This window comes from Eschrichtius robustus, chromosome 8 (assembly GCF_028021215.1).
Source record: "Eschrichtius robustus isolate mEscRob2 chromosome 8, mEscRob2.pri, whole genome shotgun sequence".
Classification (NCBI taxonomy): Eukaryota; Metazoa; Chordata; class Mammalia; order Artiodactyla; family Eschrichtiidae; genus Eschrichtius; species Eschrichtius robustus.
Window position 1 is genome coordinate 10980002 of NC_090831.1, and position 25737 is coordinate 11005738.

Sequence of the window (25737 nt, forward strand, 5' to 3'; positions counted from 1 at the left end):
AATCTCATTCATTCATTTATATTTAGTTATATATAATACAATAAACATATTTATTACATGTATGGATATATAAAGCTAAGCATACTGAATCAGCACAGAATTCAAACAACATAAACAATGTTCAAATTGAGTGTATTTGAAGACAATAAAGATAGTTTAATTACTAGGAAACCTATTAATGTAATTGATCGTTTCATTAGGTTAAAGGAGAAAACAGCCTGGTTAATTCAGTAAATTCCCCCTTGAATGCAATGTTTACAACATGATTCTAAACTAGGAATAGAGTAACACTAACTTTTGAAAAACTGAAGTAAACAGCCTGTACTATTTAATAGTGGAAAACTAAATCCAATTTAATTGAGGACAAAATAAGATCTCTTTTTACCACTATTACTTAATATTGCTATGGTTTTAGCCAATGTTATAAACACCTCCTACCCCCAACCAAAGAGACAGAAAAGAAAGAAGGGATGGAGGGAAGGAAGAGTAGAAAATTACAAAGACATGTAAGCATTCAATTTCTTGTGTTTGAAATAACATAAAAGCTCCCACTGGCCAAAATTGGGTTAATTTGAGGATCAAAAAGAATCACAACTGTAATTGATTATATCACGCTGAGTAAATAAAAATTATTAGGACACAGTGATTTCTGTGATTTCTTTTCTCTCAAAAGAAGAGAGCAGAAAAAAAGGGAATGCTCTTTTTCACAGAAGAATGGCAGCTAATAAACGTGGAAGGAATTAGATCATTGGAAAGTCACAGATTTGCCGTCCCCAGTGGATGACGGATTCTGAGAAGGAAACAGTGGAGGATAAAACAATTAAGTGACAGGTTATTGGGAAATAGGAATTTGTCCCTATTATTAATTGTGAAGCCCAACTGTACCTTTTGATGGAGACATCTGAAGATCACCAGCTTAACCAGCAAGTCATCACAAATAAAATTAAAAGACATATTACAACCGCATCAAATATGATAGAGTTAATATCTATAATAATAAAGACTTCATACAAATTGGAAGAAGAAGCACCAAGACCTTGCCTGGGGAGGAAGTGTTGGTAAAATACAGGTATAGAGGATTTACAGAAACAGTCTCACTGTCCCTTTGTCCCTTCACTGGAAGTGGATAGGATGGCACCTGCCTGAGTGTCAGAACCCCAGCATCAGAGACTTCATTAATCTGGGGTATTTTTCCCATGAGGTACGCGGAGGGTCCCAGGACCCCAGGCCACTTTCCTTTTGCCTGCTATTCCTAGCCTGAAGCTTCCTCTCCTCGGCTGGAAGAAGTGGAAGGGCAAAGGGCAAAAGATTTGTGCCAACCGACCCTGTTATTTTTCATCCAGAAAAAACATCTTTCCCAGAAGTCACTCTCAGAGGAGTCACCTGGTTGCAACTACCTACAGAGAGCCAGCCTCCAGCACCCCTCTTTCCTTGACAAAAGAGCAAAAATAAAATGGATAAATCATAGTACTTGGTACTGAGTATTTGGAGATCGGCACCTCACAGACCGTTGGTATATGGCACATGTTGTTACAACTTTTCTGAAAAGCACCTCTTCAGTGTGTTTAAGGAAACCTCAATGTACCGCTAAATTCATCAGTTCTGCTTTGGGGAATCATTTCTATGGAAATAATGTGAAATGCAATGAATAGTTTATGTACATTGATATTCATTAATGCAATATTTCTAATATGCAATCCCCTGACAAAAACAAAACAAAAGGATAAATTTAACTTCAATGTCCAGTAATAGTTGAGTGGTTGAAAATACAGGGTCGGTTGTCAGAGAGCTGTGTGAGTTGGCCACCGAAACACTTCAGGTCTCATTCGTAAAATGGAGTTAATAATACTACCCACATAAGCACTTAGAAGGATTAAATAAAATTTTATATGTAAAACATACCTCAAATACTACAATAAGAATCAATGCATAATATAGGGAATTCCCTGGTGGTCCAGTGGTTAGGACTCCGCACTTTCGCTGCTGAGGGCCAGGATTCAATCCCTGGTCGGGGAACTAAGATCCCACAAGCTGGTGGTGCGGCCCAAAAAAAAATCGTTGCATAATAGATATATACATGGAGTATTATATAGATTATTATATAGCCGATTAAAATAGCATAGATATAGGATATTAAAAATTGTATGACAAGAAAATTCATCTGCTGTTAAATGAACACAAAATTGTGTTTATAGTGTCGTTTCAATTTTATAATGTATATATGCATTAAAATACATTGACAAGCCAACGGTTGTTACATCTGGTCATTGCAGGTGGTTGTTATTTTATCCTTTGTACATGTTCTTGTTTTCAGATTACCTATCTGGTATAATCATTTTCATATAGATCAGGGATCAGTAAACTTTTTCTTAAAGGGCCAGTTAGTAAATATTTTAGGCTTTTTAGGCCTTATGATCTCTGTCTTCACTACTCAGCTCTGCTATAGAGAAAGCAGTCATAGATAACATATAAATGATGGTGTGACTGTGCTCTGATAAAACTGTACAAAAACAGGAGGCAAGCTAGCCCTAGCTTGTAGACCCTTGCTCTAGATAATGATAAATACATGCTGTATTAAAAAAAAATTTTTTTAAGGTGGTGTAGCAAAAATCAAGAAAAGAGGAATTTTCCTAGTGGTGGGTGGGGATGTAGAAGGTGAAGAAGGCTTGCACAATGTTTCATGGACAAGAGAGAACAGAGCAATTATGGGGGAAAATAGGAAGTAATCCCTTGGTAGAAGGAATCAAGCTGGTGGGGTTTTCTATGAAAAGGAAAGAACGAGAGCAAACTATATACACATAATTTTATCTCACTGGATTTGCCCTGAAAGCTTTTGGCCCATTTCCCATGGCATACTGAGGCAGCAGGAGACTCTCAGGATGACTGCAAAGCCAGTTAGAGAACAACCTTGGAGTTTATCACCAAGTCAGTCATGGAAAGTGCTGGTACCCTAAGCCTCCATCCAGCATCCCAACAAAGGGCCCAGTGACCTCTACTCAGTGGCACCCTGGCACACTAATGCCTCATTTCTCTTAAATAATTCTGAGTAACAGAAAATACTTATTATTGAGCCAAAATCCTCTTCCCACTAGTTTTTTTCCGGACTTGGAGCAAGTACCTCTGCCACCTTTCAGATTTTAAATATTTGAAGCCATGATCATGGTCCTTTCTTTCCATCCTAGAAATCCTCAAAACACAGTTTTCCTAGAGCAGAAGTTGCAAATTGGAGATTTACAGTTATGCCTGGCTGGGCCCACTGAGTATTGTAAAATCATTAAATTCACTTAGTAAAAAAAAATCCTGAAATCATAAAATTTCTCTTAAATATCGAGTCTTTTGGTTTTCTTAGAAAACTCAGAAGAATTACTAACATTGGATCACCATCCACATACCAACAATTGGCTTGAAGCTGACTAACGACAAGCATGAGCTCCCGGTTCAGTCCCCCTACCCGCCCCCCCCCCAACCCTGAAACCCACATCTGCCTGGACCCCAAGGATATCCGAGTTTCCTGCCCTGATCTAGGTGAGCTAGCAAAGGACGCTGCAGAGCACTGAGCCAGGAGCCCAGAGACAGCTTCCCATCCCAGGTTTAACAAATGCAAGTTCTGTGACCCTGGAGCTGGCTGTTTCATCACGTGAAATATTAGGGGGTTAAGTGGAATATAGCTTAGGTTCCTTGCCCAGCCAGCATTCCATGAATCTATAAATGGCTTAGCTAATTTTCAAATCTCACTGAGCTCATTGCCTGAAAAATGCCTGAAGTCATGAGTTCCACCTGCTAATAGCACTTTGAAAAAAATAGATTTGAAAAATAAAATATCTGGATCTCTCAAAAGCAATTTGCAAATTCATACCAAGATATGCTAAATGTAAAAACAAAGCCATTCACTCTTTTGCCTCTAAAATGAAAATTCAAAGGTGAGAGTTCTAAAAATTAAGAAAAAAATCCTGTCCCAAAGTTTAATGTTTCTGTAAAAATAGCGCGTCAATTACACTATTCAGTCGAGACAAATGAACCCTGGGAAAGGGGAGAGGTCAGGACCGCAGAACTATGGGTGAGCTTGACACTTCTCCCACCCAATTCCTACCCTCCCCAATCACTCCCACTCCCATACAATGTAGGTTTAGATTTGTTTTGTTTCTCTTGCCGTAAACCCTGAACTTTCTCTATCCAGCTGAAATGCTTCATTCAACGCTTTCTCCAAGAAACTAAAAAGTATGCCAGGTTAGCGTCATCTACACCATTAAAGCAAGAGCAAGACGCAGACCTCTAGAGAGAAGCGTCTGGCCTTTGGTCATCTTCCTTCCTCTCCCCTGCCCACCAGCCTCCCACCCCACCTGAAGAGCTTCGATATCACTATGTCACAGCATAAGGTAGGCAAGCAGGCTGGGGCCTGGCATTCAGTGTAGTCTGTGAATATCAGACACCACTTGTGCACCAAGCCAGGCCATTCACTTCACCTGGTCCTGGGAGCCTGTGGGTCCTGAACAGGTGGCGAGTCTGATAAGAAAAAAAAAAAAGTGCTTCTTGTTCCAGAAGATTCTCTGGATCAGTGGGAAAAGGAAAATTTGTGGCAAAGCTTCAAGTCAGGAGGGGAGCATGTTCCTACAACAGTGAGCTCTCAGGTAACAGACTCAGTGTCTTGGCCCTAAGGTGCCTGAGATCAATGACAGGAGCGTTCAATTTTGGTAAAATTAAGCTTAATCAAAGAATATCACAGTGAGTAAGTTCTAAGTCCCTGACAAGGGTGATGTCTGTTTAATGACCAGGAAGCAATACTGTACATTTGAGGACCTCACTCTAAGAATGTGACTGTGTATCTATTCACCATGGTAATCTAGTTCCCAGTCCACTGTCTGGTATATAATAGATGCTTCATTAATAGTGTGAAAAATAAAATAATCACTCTTAAAGGACACAACTTTTTCAGTTTGCCTTCTACAACTGGATGATTCTCCACGGCAGGGATTTCATTCTGCTTTGTCTTTTGCACATTTTCACCTTAAACTGTAAGCAGATTTGTCTGGACGGAAAAATCTCACACACAACAAAAACACTCTTATAATACTCATATAATAGTATGTATATATTATACTATACACACAACATCAATACTCATATAACAGAAGCTTAAGAAATGTCTTCTGAGTGAAGGAGTAATTGAAAATTACTGGAAAACAGTTAACAAGGATTTAAAAAATATATATACATATATTTCTGTCATATATATTTCTATATATTCTCATATATAAATGTGTGTATACATACATATAATGAATTTTTATTTTTGTTTGTGATCCAACAGTCACTTGGTCAAATTTCTCATTAGAAGCCTGAAGCCTCCTCTTTTTAAATTTTTTTAATTTTTAATTTTTTTTTATTGGAGTATGGTTCCTTTACAACGTTGTGTTAGTTTCTGCTGTACAGCAAAGTGAATCAGCCACACATATACATACATCCCCTCTTCCTTGGATTTGCTTCCCATTTAGGTCACCACCAAGCATTCAGTAGAGTTCCCTGTGCTATACAGTCTGTTCTCTTAGTTCCTTATTTTATACATAGTAGTGTATATGTGTCAATCCCAATCTCCCAATTCATCCCACCACCCCCCCTTGGTATCCACACGTCTGTTCTCTGCATCTGTGTCTCTATTTCTGTTTTGCAAATAAGTTCATCTATACCATTTTTCTAGCTTCCACATATATGCGTTAATATACAATATTTGTTTTTCTCTTTCTGACTTACTTCACTCTGTGTGACAGTAAGCATATGGTGATATTTTTCCTCTATCCTGGGAGAAGGATGAAAATAACAATTTGTGACTTTCAACTCTTTTTCTCAGGGATGTCACGTCATGATTTGAATGTATGTTTCTAAGAAAGATAAATTTTACTTGCTTGCAACAAAAGGATGGTGAATGTTCACAAAATTCCTGTGGGAGATATCTCATCAGAAACTGTGCTAGGTTGCCACTGGAAGTTTCGTAAAGATGGGGAGTAGCATTGCCAATAAGGCCCCCATTAAAATTGTGAGTGGATAACCTCACTGTCAATTATTTCTACCACTGCAGAGATTCTGAGACACACTGACCACTTCATCGTCCCAAGTAGACACCAGATTTAAGCAAGAGTCCCAAGCACAGCCCACCAAAGTCAAGGGTCCACATCTGCTCAGGTATCTGCATTTGCAAAATGAATGGACCACACAAGCAGAAAGAGAACCAGTGTGGGAACAAATACATGTTGTCTCCTGTTGCAGAGTCTCTGAGTCCTTTGAAATTCTGCTGTTTCTACTTTGTTGCTTCTTTCAAATGATCTAAAAAGTTAAGCTTCTTCTGAAGAAGGAAGTCCCTCAGACAGTACTGGTAAGGAAGCAACACTGGTGAGCATCACCAGCGTTGGAAAAGGATAACAGGGCTTCCCTGGTGGCGCAGTGGTTGGGAGTCTACCTGCCGGTGCGGGGGACGCGGGTTCGAGCCCTGGTCTGGGAAGATCCCACGTGCCGAGGAGCGGCTCGGCCCGTGAGCCACAATTACTGAGCCTGCGCGTCTGGAGCCTGTGCTCGGCAACGAGAGGCCGAGATAGTGAGAGGCCCGCGCACCGCGATGAAGAGTGGCCCCCACACCGCGATGAAGAGTGGCCCCCACTTGCCGCAACTAGAGAAAGCCCTCGCACAGAAACGAAGACCCAACAAAGCCATACATACATACCTACATACATACATACATAAAAAGAATGTAAGCAGACAAGAATAGCATTAAAAAAAAAAAAGTTAAAAAAAAAAAAAAGAAAAGAAAAGGATAACAGGTGTTCTTACTTCAGCTCTGACACCATTCATGGAAGAAAACAAGTTCCCTGTCCAACTGTGTGATCTCGGGAAAGCCTCTCCAGCCCGCAGGTTTGCTCATTCATATAACAAGGATATTGGAAATTGAAGATACCATCCAGCTGTAAACTGCATTCTGTCTTTAAGTAGTTATTGTGTTCTGTTACCGAGCACTGTTCTTGGCACTTAGGAGAATCAATGAACAAAGCAGATAGAAATTCCTGTCCTGTAGAGTTCACCTCTTCCTCGTTCTACTTACCATTATGATACGCATTCCATGGATGCACACGATGTATAATGCTGCTCTAGAAGTAATAAAATACAGACCTTCTCAACTCATTCATTTAACATTCAGAGAAGTACCTGCAGTGGCTTATACTGGGACAAGTGTCTTCAGCATACTAAGATAAATGTGACACAGTCTTAACCTTGGGGAGTCATCATTTGGTAGGGAGACTGAAAGGCAGGAGAGTTAGTCACGAGCATACAATGATACCCATCACAGGGGAGCTCAGTGTGGGAGAGTCATACCTACTGGGAGACTGAGTGATGGCTTCTGTTACAAGGGGAGGTTTGGGCTAGATCTTAAAAATGGGTAGATTTATAGAGGAGTGGGGAATCTAAGAGTACAAAAAGCATAAGGAAAAAAGTACATAATTATAGGAAAGCACAGAGCCTGTTTAGAGAAATGGAAAAAAGATCCATTTGGCTGTCGCTGAAGGCAAATGGTACACTGGGCACAGGGGTGGTCACAACCCACAGACCTATGAGGCCAGCCTGGGGAGCTGGTTCTTTATTGCATAGACTTTGGAGGCTCCCAGGGTTTTGAACACAGAAATGACAGGCTCACATTGAAGATGACAAAGTCAAGTGGCCCAGAGGAGGCAGAGACCAGAGGGCAGAGAGCAGTTTTATCAAGTCCTGGCAACAACAGTAACAACATAGGAGGGGATATGGGGATATAAGTATACGTATAGCTGATTCACTTTGTTATACAGCAGAAACTAACACAACAATGTAAAGCAATTATACTCCAATAACGATGCTAAAAAAACAAATCAAAACAAAACAAAAACATAGGAGGGGCCAATTCAACAATAACTGAGTGACCAGTGGCTGCCTGTTGGATGTTGAGGAGGAGGCAAAGACAAGCTGGAGCTCTAACTGTCAGAGAACACCAGCCAGGATAAACAACACAGAGACCCAGTACCAACAAAATGCCCAGTAATGAAGAAACCAACCCCCCACCTTGAGGAGTGGGGGAAATAGTTATGGAAAAGAAAAAGTATTCTCAGAGGATCCAGAAGCCTAAAACTACCATCCAAACTTGAATCCAGCAGATTCTAAAGGGATTTTTATCCTGTAAAGGATGTCCATTATGTTCCAAGCACTGTTCCAGGCACTGGGCAAAGAGACAGGTCCCTGACTGAATAAGTTTACAAGTTTGACAATAGACACATAAGAAAGACAATACATAACAACGGAGTGGTTCAAGATGGCCGAGTAGAAGGACATGCGCTCACTCTCTCTTGTGAGAGCACCAGAATCACAACTAACTGCTGAACAATCATTGACGGGAAGACACTGGAACTCACCAAAAAAGATACCCCACATGCAAAGACAAAGAAGAAGCTGCAATGAGACGGTAGTGAAACAGGAGGGAAGGAGGCAGGGCACAACCTTTGAAAGAATGACATAGCCAGAGGACATGACATAAACTGATTAGAACCAAATGGATCCAAGATGGTGGATGAGTCGACTTTTTCCACTACACCTTGAGCCTCAGAATCAGGAAGCTCACATCAGCAAGCTAAATGACACACCCACAGGCACCATGACAGTTCCAAGACCGACCATAAGGATCAAAAAGTGGGCAATGGCCCAATTCCTGGAAATCCCTGCCCCTTCCTAAAATAGCTGGAATACTCCTCCCACTCATTAGCCTATTCCTATAAAAACTGACAACCCCATATCCTGGTGCCTTTCTCACTTTCTGAGATGGCCCACACTCTGTCTGTGGAGTGTGTCTCTCTCTAAATAAACCCACTTCTTACCTATCACTTTTTCTCTCACTGAATTCTTTCTGCAATGAGACATCAAGAACCTAAACTTCATTAAGTCCTGAAACCAGGTGTGTGATCTCAGTTGGAAGACTGTGGGTTTTGGCTGGGTTTGAGTCCCAGCCGTGTTGGTTCTAGTCCCAATCAGGATTTTGGTCAGGTTCAAGTCCAAATCTGAGGTGCACAGTTTCAGTAGGAGGGGCGCAATCACAATAAAATCAAATCCCGTAACCGCTGGGTGGGTGACTCACAAACTGGAGAACAATAATACCACAGAAGTCCACCCACTAGAGTGAAAGTTCTGAGCCCAACGTCAAGCTTCCCAACCTGGGGGTCCAGCAAGGGGAGGTGGAATTCCCAGAGAATCAGACTTTGAAAGCTAGCGGGCTTTGATTGCAGGACTTTGACAGGACTGGGGAAATAGAGACTCCAATCTTGGAGGGCACACACAAGTAGTGTGCGCATCGGGACCCAGGGGGAAGGAGCAGTGAATGCATAGGAGACTGAACCAGACCTACCGGATAGTGTTGGAGGGTCTCCTCACTGTGGGGACAAGGACAATGGCAGCAGAAGTTCTGGGAAGTACTCCTTGGCATGAGCCCTCCTGGGGTCTGTCATTAGCCCCACCAAAGAGTCTGTAGCCTCCAGTGCTTGGTTACCTCACGCCAAACAACCAACAGGGAGGGAACTCAGCCCCACCCATCAGCAGACAAGTGGATTAAAGTTTTACTGAGCTCTGCCCACCAGAGCAACACCCAGCTCTACCCACTACCAGTCCCTCCCATCAGGAAGCTTGCACAAGCCTCTTAGATAGCCTCATTCACCAGAGGGCAGACAGCAGAAGCAAGAAGAACTACAGTCCTGCAAGCTGTGGACAAAAACCACATTCACAGAAAAATAGACAAAATGAAAAGGCAGAGGCCTATGTACCAGATGAAGGAACAAGATAAAACCCCAGAAAAACAACTAAATGAAGTGGAGATAGGCAACATTCCAGGAAAAGAATTCAGAATAATGACAGTGAAGATGATTCAGGACCTTGGAAAAAGAATGGAGGCAAAGATCGAGAAGATGCAAGAAATATTCAACAAAGACCTCGAAGAATTAAAGAACAAACACTTAGAAGAATTAAAGAACAAACAAACATAGATGAACAAAACAATAACTGAAATGAAAAATACACTAGAAGGAATCACTAGCAGAATAACTGAGGCAGAAGAATGGATAGGTGACCTGGAAGACAGAATGGTGGAATTCACTGTCATGGAACAGAATAAAGAAAAAAGAATGAAAAGAAATGAAGACAGCCTAAGTGACCTCTGGGACAAAATTAAATGCACCAACATTTGCATTACAGGGGTCTCAGAAGGAGAAGAGAGAGAGGAAGGACCCGAGAAAATATTTGAAGAGATTATAGTAGAAAACTTCCCTAACATGGGAAAGGAAATAGCCACCCAAGTCCAGGAAGCACAGAGAGTCCCAGGCAGGATATATCCAAGGAGAAACATGCCAAGACACATAGTAATCAAATTGACAAAAGTTAAAGACAAAGAAAAATTATTAAAAGCAACAAGGGAAAAACAACAAACAACATACAAGGGAACTCCCATAAGGTTAACAGCTGATTTCTCAGCTTAAACTCTACAAGCCAGAAGGGAGTGGCATGATATACTTAAAGTGATCAAAGGGAAGAACCAACAACCAAGATTACTCTACCCAGCAAAGATCTCATTCAGATTCAACAGAGAAATCAGAAGCTTTACAGACAAGCAAAAGCTAAGAGAATTCAGCACCACCAAACCAGCTCAACAAATGCTAAAGGAACTTCTGTAAGTGGGAAACACAAGAGAAGAAAAGGACCTACAAAAACAAACCGAAAACAATTAAGAAAATGGTCATGGGAACATACATATCGATAATTACCTTAAACGTGAATGGATTAAATGCTCCAACCAAAAGACACAGGCTCGCTGAATGGATACAAAAACAAGACCCATATATATGCTGTCTACAAGAGACCTACTTCAGACCTAGGGACACATACAGACTGAAAGTGAGGGGATCAAAAAAGACATTCCATGCAAATGGAAATCAAAAGAAAGCTGGAGTAGCAATTCTCATATCAGACAAAATAGACTTTAAAATAAAGAATGTTACAGGAGACAAGGAAGGACACTACATAATGATCAAGGGATCAATCCAAGAAGAAGACATAACAATTATAAATATATATGCACCCAACATAGGAGCACCTCAATACATAAGGCAACTGCTAACAGCTATAAAAGAAGAAATCGACAGTAACACAATAGCGGGGGACTTTAACACCTCACTTACACGAATGAACAGATTATCCAGACAGAAAATTAACAGATGAATGGACAAAGAAGATGTGGTACATATATACAATGGAATATTACTCAGCCAGAAAAAGGAATGAAATTGAGTTATTTGTAGTGAGGTGGCTGGACCTAGAGTCTGTCACACAGAGTGAAGTAAGTCAGAAAGAGAAAAACAAATACCATAGGCTAACACATATATATGGAATCTAAAAAAAAAATGGTTCTGAAGAACCTAGGGGCAGGACAGGAATAAAGACACAGACGTAGAGAATGGACTTGAGGACACAGGGAAGGGGAAGGGTAAGCTGGGATGAAGTGAGAGAGTGGCATGGACTTATATATACTACCAAATGTGAAATAGATAGCTAGTAGGAAGCAGCCGCATAGCACAGGGATATCAGCTCAGTGCTTTGTGACCACCTAGAGGGGTGGGATAGGGACGGTGGGAGGGAGATGCAAAGGAAGGAGATATGGGGATATATGTATGTGTATAGCTGATTCACTTTGTTAAAAAGCAGAAACTAACACACCATTGTAAAGCAATTTTACTCCAATAAAGATGTTTAAAAAAAAAGAAAAAAGAAACACAAGATTTAAATGACACAATAGACCAGATAGATTTAATTGATATTTATAGGAAATTCCATCTAAAAACAGCAGATTACGCTTTCTTCTTAAGTGCACACGGAACATTCTCCAGGATAGATCACATCTTGGGTCACAAATCAAGCCTCTATAAATTTAAGAAAATTGAAATCATATCAAGCATCTTTTCCGACCACAATGCTACGAGATTAGAAGTAAATTACAGGGAAAAAACGTAAAAAACACAAACACATGGAGGATAAACAATACGTTACTAAATAACCAAGAGATCACTGAAGAAATTAAAGAGGAAATCAAAAAATACCTAGAGACAAATGACAACGAAAACACGATGATCCAAAACCTATGGGATGCAGCAAAAGCAGCTCTAAGAGGGAAGTTTATAGCTCTACAAGCCTACCTCAAGAAACAAGAAAAATCTCAAATAAACAATCTAACCTTACACCTAAGGGAACTAGAGAAAGAAGAACAAACAAAACCCAAAGTTAGTAGAAACAAAGAAATTATAAAGATCAGAGCAGAAATAAATGAGATAGAAACAAAGAAAACAATAGCAAAGATCAATAAAACTAAAAGCTGGTTCTTTGAGAAGATAAACAAAGCTGATAAACCCTTAGCCAGACTCATCAAGAAAAAGAGGGAGAGGACTCAAGTCAATAAAATTAGAAATGAAAAAGGAGAAGTTACAACGGACACTGCAGAAATACAAAGCATCCTAAGAGACTACTACAGGCAACTCTATGCCAATAAAATGGACAACCTGGAAGAAATGTACAAATTCTTAGAAAGGTATAATCTTCCAAGACTGAACCAGGAAGAAATAGAAAATATGAACAGACCAATCACAAGTAATGAAATTGAAACTGTGGTTAAAAATCTCCCAACAAACAAAAGTCCAGGACCAGTTGTCTTCACAGCTGAATTCTATCAAACATTTAGAGAAGAGCTAACACCCAACTTTCTCAAACTCTTCCAAAAATTTGCAGCAGAAGGAACACCCCCAAACTCATTGTATGAGGCCACCATCACCCTGATACCAAAACCAGAAAAAGATACTACAAAAAGGAAAATTACAGACCAACATCACTGATGAATATAGATGCAAAAATCCTCAACAAAATACTAACAAACAGAATCCAACAGCACATTAAAAGGATCATACACCATGATCAAGTGGGATTTATCCCAGGACGCAAGGATTCTTCAATATATGCAAATCAATCAATGTGATACATCATATTAACATATTGAAGAATAAAAACCATACGATCATCTCAATAGATGCAGATAAATCTTTTGACAAAATTCAATGCCGATTTATGATAAAAACTCTCCAGAAAGTGGGCATAGAGGGAACCTACCTCAACATAATAAAGGCCATATACGACAAACCCACAGCAAAAATCATTCTCAATGGTAAAAACTGAAAGCAGTCCCTCTAAGATCAGGAACAAGACAAGGATGTCCACTCCCACCACTATTATTCAACATAGTTTTGGAAGTCCAGGCCACAGCAATCAGAGAAGAAAAAGAAGTAAAAGGAATACAAATTGGAAAAGAAGAAGTAAAACTGTCACTGTTTGCAGATGACATGATATTATACATAGAGAATCCTAAAGATGCCACCAGAAAACTACTAGAGCTAATCAATGAATTTGGTCAAGTTGCAGGATACAAAATTAACGCACAGAAATCTCTTGCATTCCTATACACTAGCAACAAAAGATTAGAAAGAGAAATTAAGGAAACAATCCCATTCACCACTGCAACAAAAAGAATTAAATGCCTAGGAATAAACCTACCTAGGGAGACAAAAGACTTGTACTCAGAAAACTATAAGACACTGATGAAAGAAATCAAAGATGACAAACAGATGGAGAGATATACCATGTCCTTGGATTGGAAGAATGAATACTGTGAAAATGACTATACTACCCAAGGCAGTCTACAGATTCAATGCAATCCCTATCAAATTACCAATGGCATTTTTTACAGAAGTAGAGCAAAAAAATCTTAAAATTTGTATGGAGACACAAAAGACCTCGAATAGCCAAAGCAATCTTGAGGGAAAAAAATGCAGCCAGAGGAATCAGGCTCCCTGAGTTCAGACTATACTACAAAGCTACAGTAATCAAGACATTATGGTACTGGCACAAAAACAGAAATATAGATCAACGGAACAGTATAGAAAGCCCAAAGATGTACCCATGCACCTATGGTCAACAGTCTATGACAAAGGAGGCAAGGATATACAATGGAGAAAAGACAGTCTCTTCAATAAGTGGTGCTGGGAAAACTGGATAGCTACATGTACAAGAATGAAATTAGAACACTCCCTAACACTACACACAAAAATAAACTTCAAATGGATTAAAGACCTAACTGTAAGACCGGACACTACAAAACTCTTAGAGGAAAACATAGGAAGAACACTCTTTGACATAAATCACAGCAAGATCTTTTTTGACCCACCTCCTAGAGTAATGGAAATAAAAACAAAAATAAATAAATGGGACCTAATGAAACTTAAAAGCTTTTGTACAGCAAACGAAACTATAAACAAGATGAAAAGACAACCCTCAGAATGGGAGAAAATATTTGCAAACAAATTAATGGACAAAGGATTAATCTTCAAAATATATAAACAGCTCATGTAGCTCAATATTAAAAAATCAAACAACCCAATCAAAAAATGGGCAGAAGATCTAAATAGACATTTCTCCAAAGAAGACACACAGATAACCAAGAGGCACACGAAAAGCTGCTCAACATCACTAATTATTAGAGAAATGCAAATCAAAACTACAATGAGGTATCACCTGACACTGGTTAGAATGCGAATCATCAGAAAATCTACAAACAACAAATGCTGGAGAGGGTGTGGAGAAAAGGGAACCCTCTTGCACTGTTGGTGGGAATGTAAATTGATACAGCCACTATGAAGAACAGTATGGATGTTCCTTAAAAAAATAAAAATAGAATTACCATATGACCCAGCAATCCCACTACTGGGCATATACCCAGAGAAAACCATAATTCAAAAAGACACATGCACCCCAGTGTTCATTACAGTACTATTTACAATAGCCAGGTCATGGAAGCAACCTAAATGCCCATTGACAGGCAAATGGATAAAGAAGATGTGGTACATATATACAATGGAATATTACTCAGCCATAAAAACGAACGAAATTGGGTCATTTGTAGAGACGTGGATGGACCCAAGGACTGTCATACAGAGTGAAGTAAGTCAGAAAGAGAAAAACAAATACCATATATTAACACATATAGGTGGAATCTAGAAAAATCGTGTAGATGAACCTGTTTGCGAGGCAGAAATAGGGACACAGATGTAAAGAACAAGCATATGGACACAAAGGGGGGAAAGCGGGGGCGGGGATGGTGGTGGTGGGATGATTTGGAAGATTGGGATTGACATATATACACTAATATGTATAAAATAGATAACTAATAAGAACCTGGTGTATTAAAAAATAAAATAAAATTCAAAAAATAAAAAGAAAATACATAACAAAGCGGGTGGTCCTAAGGGGTGTGAGGAAAGAGGGGAGGTAGATGGCACAGTGTAAACAGAGGGTCAAGGAAAGCCTTCCTGAAGGTTTGTTATTTCATTAACTGAGGGGGCAAGCTCAGGGAGCTGGGAGAGATCCCCTCGGTCGGGGGAACAGCATGTGAGATGAGAATGTGTCTGGCATGTTCTGGGAAGAACAAGGAGATTGGGGACTGGGACCCGGTGAGCAGGATGAAGAGAGAGTGAGGCAGGAGCTGTAGGCCCAGTTATGCAGAGCCTTGGAGGCCAAGTAAGGGGTCTGGATTTCATTCTGAGCAGGATGGAACCATTGGGGGATTGTGGGCAAAGAAGTAACAGGGATTTGTGACTGTTTGTGTCGTGTTTATGCTACATGCCAACATTTAAAATAATGCCTGACACATAGGAGATATTTAGTCAATATTTATGAATGAATGAATGATCATTTGGGCTGCTGTATAGAGACTAGATTGCAGATGGGCAAGAAATGCAGGAAACTGGTTAGGAGTCAAGTGCAAAAGTCAAGCAATCGTGGTAGCTTAGTTAGGGGTGGTGGTCCTGGATGGAGCGGGTGAGGTGGAAGAAGAGTCATCTACTGAAAACTAGATTTGGGTGAGAGAGAGAGAGAGAGAGAGAGAAATCAGGGGACTCAAAGGCATTTGGCCCGAGCAACTGGAAAAACAGAGCTGCCGCTTACAGAGATCACTGGAGGGGAAGCAGGTTTGGGGAGCGAAAATCAGGAGATGTGTTTTGCACTATAAATTTAAGAATGCGTGGCATTCACGGGGAGATGCTGGTGGTGGCATATTCAAGTCTGGCATTCCGGGAATGAGTCAGGACTCGGGAAATAAACTGGGGGTCATCAGCGTGAAGGCAGTATTGAGACCAAAGGCGGGAATATATAGGTACGAAGAGACCTGAGAACCAAGTCCTGCAGAATTCCATCACGTAGAGGTCAAAATTCAGTAGGTCAGCAGGGATAAAACTTCAGGGGCCATCAAGAATGCCCGAGAAAGAAGACCCAAAGAGGCAGCAGGAAAACCTGGAGAGCCCAGTGTCCTAGAAGCCAGGGGCTCGAGAAGGAGGGAGTGGTCCTCGGTGTGAGATGCGGCTGAGAGATGGAGAACCGTCTTGTACTCCACAGGGCAGACAGCACTGGTGACTGTCATGGGAAGAGTGGAAGGGATGGATGCAGACAGGAGCCTGGTTGGGGTGCTGCCGAGAAAGGCCGAGGCAGAGATGAGACAGGGGCACCAAGAGAGCCTCAAAGGAACGGACGGTGCTCTGGTCTCAGGCTGCATGGCGGGTATTTGTTTTGTATTGCTTCATAATCTACATGTGTGTTAAATGTGTTATTTGTCTAAATCAAACATTATACATTAAAATGTGTCTTAACAGCCTGAGATGGAGAGACTGGAGAAACCCCGTGTAGACCACTTTCTTGAAGCTTGTTCTAGAAGAGGAAACAGACCATCGATGATGGGGGGTGTGGAGTCAGGGGAGGGATCTGTAAGGTGTAGTATGTTAACAGCGCACTTGTGCGCCCACTGTTTCCTTACCATGGTCCCCTTTAGCTGCAGGTGCTGTGCCTGGTCACTGACAGAGCAGACACAGAGGGCTGTGGGGAGGGGAGAGAATGCCAGCAAAACCCTCAAAACGATTTGTTTTCCCTCAACTTCAAAAAACTCACTGCCACAAAAATAACTGGTGCTCAAAATAGAGGGAAACGTTTGTTAATTGAGTAGTTTTAAGTTTTGATGGCAAAGGGGATTAGGAATAACAGTACAGAAAAAGAGAAGTCCTTTTAAGGATAAAAATCTATTGATTGTGTTCTGTAGTTTTTCGGCTGGTCAGTGTATTACAGGAAGGAAGATGACGAATAGCTCGTGGGTCCATTAGCTTTGCTACTGACAGTAAGCAAGCAAGGTCTAATGTGTTTATTTCTAGTCTCCCCATCTTTTTCCCCCCTTAACCTGAATCTCTGAATTTCAATAATGTGTAGTACTGAGATTTCTGCTTCTGAAACTGCTGTGACTTAAACCCCAAAAGCAAAAGCAGGAAATGTTTGTACAAGTTAAGTGGGTGTCAATTTAAGGACAAAGTGATTGAATTACAATCCGCTGCCATGGATGTGAATTCTGGTCCTTTTTTTTTTCTTTCACACGCATGATATTTCCCTGACATCTGTGCAATACAAATAGATCTAGAAAGTGTGAAAGGGAAAATCTGCTCTACTAAATATATAAAAGGGACCCCGCATGAAGTCTCCATGATAACATTCGTCATCAGGGGCACAGATGGCGTCCTTTCCCAGTTCTCCCCACCTGCCCCTCCTCCAATATCGGTTTAAGCTCCATCCACTGAATTCTCCCCAAGATACTGCAATGCCATAGATGCCTGATAACACCAGAAGAGCCCGTCTGTACAATATATCCTCATTTTTCAGTCTTCCCGTGTGCTTCAAACTTGGGGCCAATAAATCAGGTGGGTTCTGAACTAATCCTGTGAACAGCGCACATCACTTGTTGCTATGGAAGCCAGATGTTTTCTCCAGTGACCTGGGAGCTTAGTGGTCCTTGTGATATCTTGCCAAGAAGCGGTGGTATTATTGTCATCCCACACCGACTACTTATTTTCCCTACGGTGCCCATGTTATAGAACGTGACAGCCACTTACCAGTACCCACACGTCCAAATATTATGGAGTGAGATATATACAACATCTATCTAGTGCCTTGTTTCCTGAAGTGTTTAAGGAGGCTTTAAGACAGAAAGGCCCAGTGGTCAGAAAGTCTGTGAGGCACACACAACTACTATAAGCCAAATGAGCCGACGAGCAGGTCTGCCTCTATCCCTCTTTGTATCTTAACTTGAGAAGCAAAGCTCACGAAGAAAGAAAAGGCTGAGACAAGGAGGAAAGTTCTGAGGCTTCGACACCTGCATTTGGTGGGGCAGGGTGGGCAGTGCTGCTAGAGGATATGTTTTATGGGTGGGACAGGAGGTCAGCAGAGTTAAGGAAGAACAAAACCAAGAAAGAGCAAAATGAGAAGCAGACAGAAATGGAAAGGGACGTTGCCGGATGGATCTCAGGGAATACTTCTGAATGCAAGAGTTAGCTACTCGCCTGGGAGACACACTCAACGACCAGGATAAAAATGCTTTACAGTAGCTCTTGGAACCTTTGACCATCAAACCCTAAAACTCTAAACGTTTGATCCAGGAGTTAGAGATGGTGTGTTCTTCCACCACTGCCCTCCTCACTGGGATCAGGAACTGCCACAAACCTTTGCCTTTAATACAGCAAGTATTACAAATCAGAAAGAATTACTATACTTATAAAGAAGGGTGTTAACAGAGGGCTTAGAGGGATTATTAGATAACCCAAAGCTGACACATGTGGCCTTAAGTATTTCTACTCTATATATTGCAAAGTTAAATTCTCGCTGATATTTTTTGCTCTCCAACTAGCACAATTGCATAAACCAAGAGAAACAATCACAGAATCATGGCGTTAATCCTTTGGGATCACCTGGTTCAACTCCCCACTTTTAAGGAAGAAGTAAGTAAACCTCAGAGAGGAAAAGTGTCTTGATAAACACCCCTCTGAATATATCACACCTTTTTCTCTAAAAGTCCAGGACTGAATTTTAGAAATGGCACGTGGGCACTTAACTTCCTCGTTTCCTAACCATAACCTGTCCTGTTTTCTAAGATGGAAAGGAAGGAGGTGATGGGAGAGAAGCAGGGGTCTCTCTGATGGGAGATCCCGTCAGGGTGGGCTGGCCAGCAGCAAGGGTTGTCTACGGGCTAACTGCTGGCTTGTTTCAGAAGCTCAGCTGAAGGTGGTTAAAGGTGATTTGAACAAACAATGAGTCCATCAGCTGCTTTCCCTGGATGACTCCATCATCCTAGCAAGCTCTGGGTGGTGGGACCAAGACGTGGAGAGAAGGAGGGCTGAGGGGTGCTCATCCTTTCCGTGTAAGTGCAGGTAAGAGGACAAAGTGCTTGGGCTGGACACATTTCCTTCTAAGGCTACACCAAGAACAGAGCAGTGGTCAGCTTGGGGTTTCTCCACTCTCTCTGTCTCAGCTCGATTTTGTCAAAATGGACAATCCAGGTCTTAAAAAGTTAAAAAAAAATGCTTTTAGTTTAAAAAATAAAATAAAAATAAGTAAAAAAGAAAAGATTTAAAAAATAAAAATAAAACAAAAAATAAAGAGTCCCAACCTGCAGGATCTGAACTTGCAGTCTACATGGCTTTTTACTGAGGGTGGGGCTGGAACCTCTCTCTGCCTGGATTTGAGTCCCGGCTCACTGGTTCCCTTCAGCGTCTTACATAACCTCTCTGATTTGCCCATCTGATTCAAGAAGGGAAGAATTCCCACCTACTTCCTGCCTAAACAAGTAGAGGACATTTTTCTGACCTGAAACCCACTCGGTCAATATTCCTGAGAACACACCGTGCTCAGGGCAAAGTTTGAGGTGCCAGAGAGATGAGAGATGAATTTAACAATGCCCTTGTCCTCAAGAAGCTCACACCAGGAGTGACACCGGGGGACTGTGCCCATTCACAACTCATGTAACTGCAATATGATAGGTGATGCCTTAGCAGTGTGGACGAAAAGGCTGTGGGAAAACAAGACCGGAAGTGATACATTATGCTCGGCAGGTACTGTTATTCCAGGATGTTATTTTGTTTGTAACTTAAAAAAAAAAAAAAAAAAAAAAGAGCACACTATTGGGGAAAATTGTGTGGATGAGCATATATCAATAACCAAATACCCCAACTACCCCTAAATTGTAAAAATTGCTATAAGCACGTGAAAACACTTTGCTTGCCTGTTTAGAATAATTGTTGCCTTATCATTTTTATAACAGACAACAGTCCTAGCAAGTTTTATGAGCAACACCAAATTCGATCAGGAAAAGTAAGTTGGATGCTATTGACAAATGCTATGTAGGATTAAACAGCTACCCAGAGTCTTTCATTCAAAGCAGATAAACAAAATCAATGATTGGAAATAAACTACATTCTCGATTATCCACAAAAGATGGGGCAGGAATCGATAATGAAGCCACGATAAGGAAAAAATCTGTTATCCAATTAATTCAACATTCTTCTCTGTTCCCTCCAATCCCCATTAAATCTCTTGATATAGTGGAAAGAAAAATGACCTGTTTGAATTGTTGGCTAATTGCATTTATGGGAAAAATGCAGATGCTGGGGTTAAAAAAAATGCAGGTGTAAAAGTAACCCATAAATTCTATAATCAGTCCGTGGTTTGCTCATATAGTTTTGGGCTATAGCTAGCTTCGCTAAATTGGGTGACTTTTCTTACTTCTCTACCATTATCATACAATGCTGGAACCGGAAGGAACCACAGAAATCAGCTAGTCCAACTTACGTTACAGATGAGGAAGGGGACGGCAGAGGCTTGCCCTCCCATGGTCACATCTGGCCTTTTAGCATTTCCTATATTAACAGGCATTATCTGATGCAAGTACCGTAGAAGGTAAAACTTAAAACAATCTTCGAAAACACCCATCCTTAAAAGCCAGAAGTGTAAAAGGAACCAAATGATGTTATATGCACACATCTCAGCGGCTGCAGTCCCTCAATACTGATGCATTGATAGGCTGTTCCGGGCTTGGTACGTGGTCTCCTTACCCAGTCAGTAATGTCACAGTCTGAACAAACTTAGGCGATTCGCCTTCATGAAATAAGTACCCCAGACAAAAACAACTGGCATTCCACAAAGCTGCCAACTTGCACTAGCCTGGGATCCCAGAATTAGTCAGAACATGGTTTATTAAGCAAAACACTCTGAAGTCCAGCATGCCTGTAGGTCTAGGAATTAAAATAGTGCTATGTTGTCCCAATGCCACACTCCAGAGGAGGGAGCAAACAGGAGGGGGCAACAGGAAATTCTACCACACTCTCTCTCTCTACCAAACAGACACACACATCATACCAGGGTAGACATGTGGACTCTAATCCCTTCTTAGTGGAAAACACACATTTTCAAAATGAATCCCCGATCTAGGATGAATTACCGTAAGAGCCACAGCCGGAGCTAGTCCGCTGATGAGAAACGCAGATCTGGCCACCTGCTTTGAGACGCCTTGGACCACGACACTGCCGGGGTCTTTAAAGGCTGGCCTTTTCGGGTAGGGCATCTGCCCTCCTAAATCGCGTTTAAATTCCAGGAAAAGAGAGAGGATGCCTCCCTTGGTCTTTGAACTATGCTGCTCTTCCTGTATCCATTTCTGCTGAACACAGCTTTACCTCTTCAAAGAGAAAAAAAATAAAAACAAGAGGAGAATTGCACCACTGCAGATCCCAAGAGAAGTAGGCACAAAACTACAGCAACGTCAAATAATATCTTCAGCAACTAGGAAAATCCCCACATGCTAGCTGGTGTCAGCCCAATGCAGACTGGGGCGCGCTGTGCCCGGAACCACAAGAAGCTGGGCAGCTCTGCAGCCTGTGTCCCTGCCAGCTCCCCCCACGCGCTGAAATTCGGCAGGAAGAACTTACGATGCCCAGCCTCTGTATGCAAGACAGACAGACAGATCACGCACCCACACGCTGCAAATCTGCCAAAGGGCCGGGACATCAAAGAGGCAGAGCAATCAGAAGCCTCTGGAGAAACGGGTGATGGAGGGGCCACAAGGTCTGAGCCCTCGGATTTTGCTGCATTGTCACGATCCAGGAATGTAGCGGCAGGAGCAAGCGCACCTCCAGCCAAAAATGGACCGGACGCGTTTTTCCCAGCGGCTCCCTCCCCGCCTGTGTGCAGGGCGCAGTACGGTAGGCGAAAAGACCGGCAGCTCCCGCTGAAACTCGGCTGGCAGGCCCGGCTGAGCGGCCGGGGACAAGGGAGGCGCTGGAGAAGCACCCACACCACGCATCCTCCCCGCCTGCCGCCACCCAGGGGAGCAGGGGCCGCACCTGCCACGCGCCCCCTGAGCCAGCCCCAGCGAGCGCCTCGGCTAACCCAGGGCATTGCCTGGGACACAATCGTCCAACCCAAAAGGGAGCCCGAGGCAAAGCCCAAATCCAGAGCTTTGGTTCACAAGGGGTGGGTGTGGGCTGGGAAGGGGGATTACGTAGGTCTCTCCGCCCCCTCCCCTGATACCTCCTCACCACTGGGAGGGCGCCGGGGGGGGAGGGAGGGAGGGAGGGAGAGGCGCCGCGAACCCGCTTGGGGGCTTCTTTGTTTCTCTCCGTGCCCGACAGGAGGGCCCGGTGTGCCCGCCGTACCCAAGCCGGGGTCGCCACCCGGGGATGCCTGCCCAGCCCGGGTGGCGGCACGCCCCAAGCTGACAATTGAACCTCGCGGGAGAAGCAAGAGGGTGGGGAGGAGGGTGGATCCAGGGCCCTAGGGAGGGAGGGCGCTGACGGGGCCTCGGGAGCGGCGGGGAAGCCGCCCAGAGGAGGGCGGGGGAAGGGGCGGTAGGTAGAGTCCCCGCCCGGAGCCCGCTTACCTTGGCAGCCCCGGCCTGGGCACAGATCATGCTCCCATCCGCGCGCAGGTTGGAGCCGGGGGGCGCACGTGCCCTGCCTGGCGCGCCGGACGCTGGGGACCTGCCGGGGGCGGGGATGACCCGAGCGCCCACCCGCTCTCGTAAAGCTCCTGGTGCCGGGGGAGAGGGGCGGCCACGGCCACGGCGGAGGGGCGCGTATGACTTGGTGAGTGTGTGCGCGAGGAGAGGGCTGGCTGGGTCAGAGACGCACCGTATTCCTGCTCCAACAACCGCGCCTGATGCGCGGTAACGCGGCGCACTTCATCGCTTTATCCTCCCGCCCGCATCCCCTCCCTCCCTGCCTGCTCCTCTGTGGGTACCAGACTCCCGAACCAACCACAAGCCGGGCTCGCTCTCATTAGCGCTGCCCCGCCCTGCAGCCTCCGCGCACCCGCCTCCCTCGCCCCCGCCGTAAATATATATTGATTCTTGTTACCGCCGGTCCCATCCTTCCAACCCCCAGCACGCGTACTGGGCATATCCAGCACCAGCCCCAGCCCTTTTGTGTGTGTGCAAACAGTGCGTTCAGAAAGGATGTGGTAGAGACACCCCAGCAGGTACCCTATGACAGGTGTTCTTGGCCTCTGTGTTACACACTTTCCTTATCTACGTTATGCACCGTTGTGAGCACTCACACATGTCTGGGCACCGTCCTGTATTTGCACCGCAAACACACGAAACAAACATGGTAATTACAAAAGGCAAAGGATGAAAATCGCTCCCCGCCCCCCGAAAATCTATTGTTGGGCAAGACTAGCTTTCAAACTGGGTTTTACATTAAACTGCACACGGTGTCAGAATGCTGGAACTGGAAAGACATAACCTCCACAGTCTGTGATTTCCTGACCAAACTGCATTCTTCACAATGCTTTTTTTTATTTCTTCCATCTCCTGCCCAGCATCCTTTACATTAGATGTTTTTCACATCCTGAGAAGTTATCTTTATTCCCATAGGCCAGATGCAATCCTCCCTAAGCTAAACAAAAGACCCTGACTCCAGACTCCTGACTGAACACCAGAGGACAGACCTCCCAGGTCCCAGACTGTATGATGGGCTGCTTTTCAATGGCTCTCATTTCACTGACCCGCCTCTTGGTTTTGATTTCTCTCTCATGACCAGAACTTTCCAGAAGTGGAAACCTTGGAAGATGTGAAGACAGCTTCACCAGCTGTACCCCTTTCTCCAAGGAGGCACACACATCATCAAGCCTTCCCTTTCCGCATTCCCCTGACGATGGGGGTGCCCAGGCCTCCGCCTTCCCTGAGAGACACCATCTCTTTGCCTGACGCCCTTAGATCTCAAACCTCAGCTAAGGATCCATGCAGAAAGCTGGGCACACATTTCTCCAAGAGATTTTTACACTTCAATTATTATCAACTCCTAGATGAAGAAAACCCTCCAAGAATAGACTAGGGCAGGCTGAAGCAGTGAACGGCAACATCAACCAACCATGTGATGTTTCCAACCAGAGACTTGCATGAAAACAAGAACTCTGCATTAATCAGCATCCATGGTTTCTAAATTGGCACAGGATCACCAAACCACAGTAAAGGCTTTAATTAATTTTTAAAAAGCCAACATTTCAAAACAACCGTAAATGGAAAATAACCTTTAAAAATTGTATGATTAAAAAAGAAAAAGACCAATGACAAGATTTTGGAGGAGACTAGTAAGTTATTCTTCCCAAATTTAAAAAAGAAAAAGGGTAATTCTTTACGTCAATTAATTGCCAGGATGTTCACCTCATTGTTTTCAGTGACGAAACATCAACTTGGCTCAGAGATCCTTCTCTCTGTTCTCTCTATCAAAGAGATAACTTGACAAATCAACATCTCTCCTAAAGATTATTAATGTAACAATCCTGAGATGGGCTTTATTTTCCTCTGGAGAGTTTCTTTTCTTATACTGAAGGCAAAAGATATGAAAGCAGAAGTACACAAAGTTTCACATTTTAACATGTTGGATTGATAAAGTCCTTGTCAAGCGCCTCCTACGTGCCAAGTGCAATGGCAGCATACACTCCTGTGTTTTGTCCTGTTTATCTCTCACCTCACATGGTCTCATTTATTCCTCACGGTCCCACTGCAGTCTGGGAATAATAGCATCATCTTATTTTACAGAGGAGAAAAGCAAGGCTACACAGGGCTCTATAATTTCCTTAAGGTCTCATTGCCAGCAGAAGACCTCAAATCTAAAGTTAACTGACTTCAGCTACCCTAACCTTAAAGTGAGGCATATTTGGTGGAGAAATGACAAGACTTGCCATGGATTTTAAAGCCATCCATTTATTAATCACATTTATCAAGCTTCTAAGATGCTCCAAAAACTGTTAAAATACAATAGTAATGTCACAGTCCCAATGCCCCCAACAATACCACCCTCATATAATGGCATAAGATGGTGAGGGCATTTAGAGAAGCATATAGAAACGCCGTGTACTATCATGATGCCAGTACATCCCCATGTTCCCATCCTTTGTAACTCAGGGTCCAGCAGGATGCAGGGAGGGACTGGCACGCCTGCCCATCTCAGGCTACATGCAGGGAAAAGCGAGCAAACAGGGCAAGTGGTGCCTACTGCACTGAGAAAGCTATGACTTGGGCTGACCAGGGGCTTCACCTTGGGGAACAGACCTTCATCATAACGTCAGAAGTAAATACCCTGTGGCTAAGGGAGGGGAAGGACCAAGCTGTTGGAACTGCACTTCTGGTGTCAAGTCTGACATAGTCTCTCGCCGCAGGACTAACTCTAGCCAATGATACCAAATTATCATTTGAAGACCCCTCTGGTCCCAAGGCTTAGGGTAATAACCCAGAGGGCAGGT

The 25737-nt window shown here is 43.0% G+C and overlaps 1 pseudogene; it reads right to left on the reverse strand.

Annotated features, from left to right (window-relative positions):
- Window positions 1–21562, reverse strand: part of LOC137768291 (actin, cytoplasmic 3-like) — a 37554-nt pseudogene extending 15992 nt beyond the window's left edge.
- Window positions 21563–25737: the final 4175 nt, after the last annotated feature.